This window comes from Stylophora pistillata, chromosome 11, assembly GCF_964205215.1.
Source record: "Stylophora pistillata chromosome 11, jaStyPist1.2, whole genome shotgun sequence".
NCBI lineage: Eukaryota > Metazoa > Cnidaria > Anthozoa > Scleractinia > Pocilloporidae > Stylophora > Stylophora pistillata.
The window spans coordinates 30,263,900-30,271,303 of NC_142529.1; the positions used below are offsets into that span (position 1 = coordinate 30,263,900).

The window sequence follows — 7,404 nt, forward strand, 5'->3', positions numbered from 1 at the left end:
TTTACCGGCTGAAACGGTATCAGACTTCCTTCTAGTTGTAATATGTGAAGGTGTCGTCGTGTTTCAAATATAAGTGGTACAATTTTTTCGTCTGGGGTCCTATGCATTCTCAAACTACGCAACGTTTGGTGAACTCACCGACGTTGTCAGTATCGCAGAAGACAGCCTGGAAATGTACATGGTTGTAGAACATAGCTGCAAGTCTATTGTTCTCCGCTTTAAATCTTTTGTTTCACCTCGTTGTCGCCGTCCCTTGTCTTTATGTTTTGTGAGTGGTCCCTGATAATGGCGGTCGCCGATCAACAATGCGAAGTAAAAGTCTCAAGAGCCACAAAGCTTCTTCTATTTGTTTACTTTGAGGTCTCCTCTGATGTTTTCGGCGATGAAGCAATTTCCAGCTCTTTCCAAAATCGCCGGCTTATTCTGGCAATTGTGTGATCGTAGCAATGATTTATATGGAGTGAAATAGCACTATGCCATCCTCCTCTTCGAACTCAGTTCACCAATATTTAACCCTAAGCTTGCAGCTCTTGTCTCGTAGTTTCCTTGTCGTAAGCGTCCTCTTTTCCACTGGAAACTATCTGTGCGAATCATTCATGTAGTAGCCTTCTTGAAATATTTACATTTCTACATCTAAATATGCGGCGAAGTACTCGTTCTTCACTCGAAGGCGAAAGTGTAACTCGGCTGCAAGTTTTAATAGAGGGCTTTTGTCTTATCAGTCAACCAGTAAAATCATCACAATTCAGACATTCCGCTATTTCAAGGTTGTATAAGTAGCCGGCTTTATCGGATTCTTACCCCCACTAACAGCGCCTTTGATTCCAAGCATAGTTCGGGAATAAAAAGAATTCCAAAATAAAAAGGGAATGATTACGGGAAGTTATTGCACGTTGCGTTATAATAGATATGGACATACGGAAGCACTAAGCATGCTTCATCCTTTTAGTGAGGACGTCAGAAGTAAGAAAGTCCAGGTAAGAAAGACAGCGCGTAATATCGCGCTTGCTAAATGCAGAAACTTCTGATTTGTGTTCTATGTGAATAACTGACAAGTTTGTCTTCGACTTCTTATTACCCAAGAGTATTTATGGTACTTCAGTTTGCGTTAAGATCCAACTACATTAAATCACTGTCCTTGCGGGCTATATCAGTTAATCAGTGATATCGAACTACATGCTAAGGTTATTAAACAAGCCGAGTATAATTTCATTTCTTTCCATGTAACTAAGGCCAACATCATCGGGAAGGTAATGATGAAAAGTGGTCCCAATCGTAACTTGATTTACCCTGATACTAAAGATGTCCATGATCAGGATATGATGATAAAGATTGTTTTAGAATCAAATTTTGTTAGCTGACAGATTGTTGCCTAATTTCACCAGAAGCAAGGTCTTGAAGTCTTTTTCAGAACCATAACTCCGCTAGAAAGTCATCTTCATTCATTCATTCATTCATTCGTTTGAATTTTAAAAAAGTGATTTGTCTGCTGTTAATTTTCCTGTTACCACTCATAGATGCTCTGTTGTTCATCAATGGGCAGAGCGTATGTTTAATTTCCATCTATAACTAAACCTAGCCAAGTAAGCCCACAAGGAGACATCGAGAAGTTAAGAAAAACATTTCAAGAACAGAACTCAGGAAAATCATCAAAAATTTTCTGTATTTAGACCTTCGATCCAAAGTGACCCAGCTCTAATTCCTGATCGAATTACCCGATCCAAATACACCCATTTTTTACCGATAAAAACAAAGACGAAAGATGCTTAATTTCGCCAATGATTTTCGCTTTCTTGAACACAGTCAGTTTGAAAATTTTCCCAACGATCAGAAAGTTTCTAAAGCCTGGAATACCCATTTCATCGATCCGTTTTCAATGGACGTAAAATGCAGAGTCATTCACGTAAATTACCGACAATTTTCAAGTGCATCAGCACTGAAGTTTTATAGCAGAAACCTCTCAATAACTAATTGCTTATCCTTTGTAATCTGTCATAGAACATAGTCAGTTGCTTGACAATGAGAATCCATGAGACATTACTGGAGCTAGTGCTTGTACCGTGAGACGATTCAAACTGATTGGACTCGATCTTCGGCTCAAATCATCGGTGGTCATAGGGGTCGGTTATGTTATCAGAATTATTTTAACTTTTTGTGTACCAATTCCAAGAAAGGATTGGATTTCAAAATGTATCCATCGCCACATTTCGATCCAATCAAATATCTTGAGCACAGAAACTGTTCAAGTTAGGAATGAGTAAAGGCTTCGAATGGCTGCACAGAGTCCATCGTAATAGCTTCACGTTTACATCTAGCGTGTAAATGATACGTTGTTTATTTTCGTAAAAGCATTAACAAACTACTGTGTAATGGTTAATAATATAAGGATTTTTGTGTTCTTAATATTCAAATTTAGAGAATCTTTGCCTGATTGTTGTGCATGGGATAAGAAGAAAACAGATGAATGAGGAACCTGCAAAAGGGCATTTCTCTCTCTCTTTTTTTTCATTCGCAGATGTATAAATCCTTCCAATACATCAAACAATGCAATAGGAAAGGGAAGAGAACATTTTGTTACGTTTGTTTGAAAAGACGTGAACCAAAGAGGTGCCCTCTGCCAAAACGACATGACTGGGAAGAGCAACGATAATTTGGCCGACTAGTGCAGAAAGTCTCATTACATACATACATACATACATACATACATACATACATACATACATACATACATACATACTTACTTACTTACATACATACATACATACATTTTATTGAACACATCCCCGTCTGGGGCTTTACAGTTAACAATTACATAATTTACATACTTGATACTATACATACAAAACTAACTCATAACACGTTAAATACAATATAAGTTACTTATAACTTTAAGAATAGAATGGTTATTTAAATAAAAAATCATTCAGGAGATGCCTTTTCAAAGCTCTCTTAAAAGAAGCTGGTAATTCACATTGTTTCAATCTTGAGTGAAGTTTATTCCAGATGGATACACTTCTATAATAAAAGGTCCTCTGACCTGTTGTAGTTTTAAAGAGGGGAATGTTGAGTTGTTGAAAGTTCCTCGTTACACGCCCAGATACGCTGCCTCTTGTTACAAGCTCGGATGTCAAATATTCAGGCGCTAGGCCCGTTTTACATTTGAATGATAAGGTAGCGTCACGATAGTACAGGATTTATTTTACCGGTAGCCAGCGTAGATTCCTTAACGTGGAAGAAATATGATCGTACCTCTTTACATTGCAAATAATTCGGGCGGCAAAATTTTGAACATATTGTAGCTTATGAACATTACAAGCTGATGTGGAAGACCATACTGACGAACAGTAGCACATCTTACTAAAAACGAGGGCGTTAATTATAGTTTCAAGCAGATCTTTGATAAAGGCGAATCTAATGCGACTTAGTTGACGGATAGTTTCGACATCAGATGAGACAGTGGCAGAGATATGATTGTCAAAGGATAGTGTGGGATCGAAAATAATACCAAGATCCTTGACTGTTTGAGCTGGGATAATTTCCTTTCCGAGTAGGGACAATTTAAAGTCTGGAACTTTAAGAGACATTCTTCGACTGCCACAGACCATCAGTTTAGTCTTCTCAGGATTAAGCATTAAGCAATTGTCGAAACAGCAATCGCGTATACGTTGTAGATCAGAGTTCACTCTTTCTATAGCTTGGGCAGAATCATTCGCTTTAAAGGATAATAGAAGCTTTGTGTCGTCCACATAGCATTCAGTTGAACAATTCTGACAGACGTTTGGTAGGTCGTTTACATAAATGCTAAATAATGAACACACCTCGTACTGAATATCTTCTGGATAACTTTTTTTGTACCAAGATGGACTAGAAATGCATTGATCGTTATTACAAGAAAATAAAATTCTTAATTACATGCCTCTAGTTCTGTTCCCTTGTCCTCTTTCTGTGCACTAATTCACGGAGAACGTTATCCGAAGTCAGGAACCAGGTTGAACAACCAGTTTGTGATTTTCGAGTTGGTTAAAGAGTTTTGGACGACCAAATGAGGCCTAGAGGTGCAAATTGGAGCAAGCCGTAAAGAGCTAACTGGTTTAGAAAACAAGTAAGTTCAGTGTGTATTCCTGGCGTCGATGTAAGAACTCTTGTCGGAAATCTTTAAGGAGCTTAAATGCATCATAATCACTTGGGTCCTTGCCTTTATAATTAGAACATTTCCAGTCTTCTGAAAGTAATAATAAACAAATTCGAATCCATGCTGCAGAAGACCAAATTTTTTCGAAACTTCCTTTGAGAAAATATTACAATCAACTTGCAATCTCAATGTTGTGGAGAGATATTCTTAAAAATACGCCTTTCATCCATCATGTAGTGGAATTAGGATAGGTCTGTAATAAGAGCCCAAGAATTTTGAATGCCGAGAATGTAGCATAAAAAATATAATGGAAGACTATAATGCTTAATTAAACTTTGACAAAACACTTCATACTCACAAGGTTTTTGAATGACAAGGTCATTAGTATGGATTAAATTGAAACAAAGTGGTTCACGGCTCTTCCTTTGTGATACAATTTTTTTATCATCAAAAAGAGAAATGTTGGTGATTTGCAAAAATGATACAAAAGCTGCAAAATAATGCACTTGCATGTCTCTTAGATGGGCTGAGATAGACGACCTCAATAAAACTTCCTTTGGATTCACGATTAACACTGTATGCTCCCATAATTAACCAATTAATGAGGAAACGATCTCTAATTTAGAATTTGACCCAGCCTCAAATCGCGACATAAAACATCCATAATGACTGTAGCCCTAAAATAGATGTCATGATAAAGATAACATATTGAAGGTCAAGGTCTACAATGTTATATCTTTCGTTTTCTAGAAGATTCCTGAAAGATCTAGTGAGTCACCCTTCAATCACCACTTCAGAGTAATTTTGGGATGGTAAATGAGCAAAAATAGTGTGGAACAAGTATCACCTGACAGAAACATCCCGCGCTATTGACTTATCAGTCTTGCCTTTTCAGCAATTTTCTGCGCAGAGGCGCGTTTGGAAGATGCACGAAGGGCACATGATGATGAGGCACAACAGCTTCAATTATATCTCCTAAAAGGTCTGAGCGACGAAACCAGATCGTTCTGCCATGTGCATCCTGCACGCTCAACGCTTTTTCGCGTAAGAGCGAGTCTTAGCTTAGAGGGTGCAAGCAAGCTAAGGCACATAAGTAGGCACAACTGCTCCAATCTACGCTCATCTCATGAAAGATCAGAGGAACCAGAACTTTGGTATGCTTACGCAACTTACTCAGAAACGATATTGGGACTCCGTCACCTCTTGAGGATGATTGCATCCCAAATTTTTGTACGGAGAACTTTTCCTCAGCTCCGTTCAATCCATGTCTGCCAACGGGACACAAAGCTGGAGGACATTAGCCCAAACACTGCAGAATACACAGCAGATAGTGACGACTCATGGAGGGCCATTTCAATGGTGTTCAGCACCAGGAGTGGCCAGCTCGATGACAATAGAGCTAGGAGGGAGACTGGAACTAGTTTAGAGAGGACATATCGTTGCATGCATGGAATCAAATTTAGGGGAGGTTTTATTGTAATAGATTTTTCAATTTTGATTGGATTTCCGATGTGTAATGTACAGTGTCTATATATGGTTTTTCATTAAATTAATTGCATTTAGTGGATGATTTTTCTTTTGATCACTGTGAGTAAGGCAAGTTGCCAGCATTCCGTCAAAGGAGACTATAGTCAGCAAATAGCTGCTTTTTTTGGTAGTGAGCAAGCATCGGGCTCTTGGATTATTCATCAAGAAAGTTTTGTCAGATCCAGGTGCTTTTTTGGCCTGTCGCTTACTTAGAAGCTTTAAGCTCAGTTATGATGCCATAAAGAATAATTTTCTCCTACCAAACGACCCGGTGTCTTTGATAGGCATGTTCCGAATGGGATATTTTTAGTCCTGGCCGTCGACAGCGAAAATAGAGACCGGAAGCTTGTTAAAACAATAGTATAGATAATATGATATAGGAGATGAGAGAAAGGTAAGTTAAACTCTTTGTCTTAAAACGTGGGACAAAGACATAATCTAAATCTCACGGCGATATATGGAACCCACATTTCCGGTACATTGATCGTGCCCCGCTAGAACGCACAACTTTATCAGAGAAAGGATCAGTCGTCTGCAAAAAAAGGAGGGGGGAGGAGGTGTGAAATGAAGGATAAGACTTCTTTTCTACAGTCCATTTTTCAAATTTTGGCTCTTTGGGAGTTTTACTGATTTGATGGTGGCGCTGATACTGGTGATGGAAGTGATTTGGAGATTTGGGGCATCTTTTCCATGCAAATGCTAATATATTTCGGTAAGAATAAAAGAAGAAGTATCCTCCTAAAGCTAGAGCGGACTTTATCCTCGCTTGTCTAAAGGACAGATAAGTCGTGTCCCCGCCATCAGATACATTTATGACGCTGTTCGTGTTTTCCCTTCAAATATGCCACCATGATCTACCCTTGACTTGGCGTAACAAATCCTTCTCCTCTTTTTTCGATCTCGGGGTGATCTATTTCAACAACTAGGAGCCTCACAAAGAGGTATTAGAGACCTTTTTGTAATGTCAAGAGCAACAGCTGCTCAGCAATTATAAGCCACAAAAAGAAACATTACAGACCCAAATAGTGATTTAGGTGAGATGCAGCCGTCTAACGATTAGATGCTACACCAAGAAGCACTATTGACAAAAGTTGTATATATATTTTTTCTTAACTCTTTTTTGTTCTAAACCGCACGGTCGTGGTTTGGCATCTTCCACCAGGTTACATAGTTACAACTTCGTTCCCAGGGTCTCTCTTCTTTCCTTCTTTCTCTCGCTCCAAAGGAAGGGAATAAGAGAGACCCTGGGAACGAGGTTGAGTAAGTTGCTTTAAAATAGTGGTATCTTTAGTCGATGTTGAGTTTATTTCAAGCCAAAAGAGCAATCCATCACTTGCTCTTTTGACTCTCAATTCACGGTACTCAGGAAATCTTCATCGACGATTTTCGATTGTGGAGATAAAAGTTGTTTGGTTTCTGGCTCATATTTCCCCTTCCAGTGCAACTGAATTTTTCCCGGCCTTATCACACTGAAACAATCTAGCACAGTACAGAACACATACTTATTCCGAAGAAAAGGGTAAGTTTCTAAAGAAACTGTGGTGCTGCGTCGGCGGGGGTAACAAGATAATTTGGTTATATCAGCTAAGTTGAAAATGTAAATTGGCCACCGTAAAGGGTTAAAAAGCTGACGTTTCGAGCGTTAGCCATTCGCCAGAGCTCCATTCGCTCTGGCGAAGGGCTAACGCTCGAAACGTCAGCTCTTTAACTCTTTGCGGTGGCCAATTTACAATTTCAACTTAGCT

At 38.9% G+C, this 7,404-nt stretch overlaps 1 long non-coding RNA gene across 1 annotated transcript; it reads left to right on the plus strand.

Annotated features, from left to right (window-relative positions):
- Positions 1-330: 330 nt before the first annotated feature.
- On the plus strand, positions 331-3,913 carry LOC148721128 (uncharacterized). The gene is made up of 2 exons (XR_015993395.1): positions 331-977; positions 1,999-3,913. It is a non-coding gene; the product is annotated as an uncharacterized LOC148721128 (long non-coding RNA).
- The last annotated feature ends 3,491 nt before the right edge of the window (positions 3,914-7,404 follow it).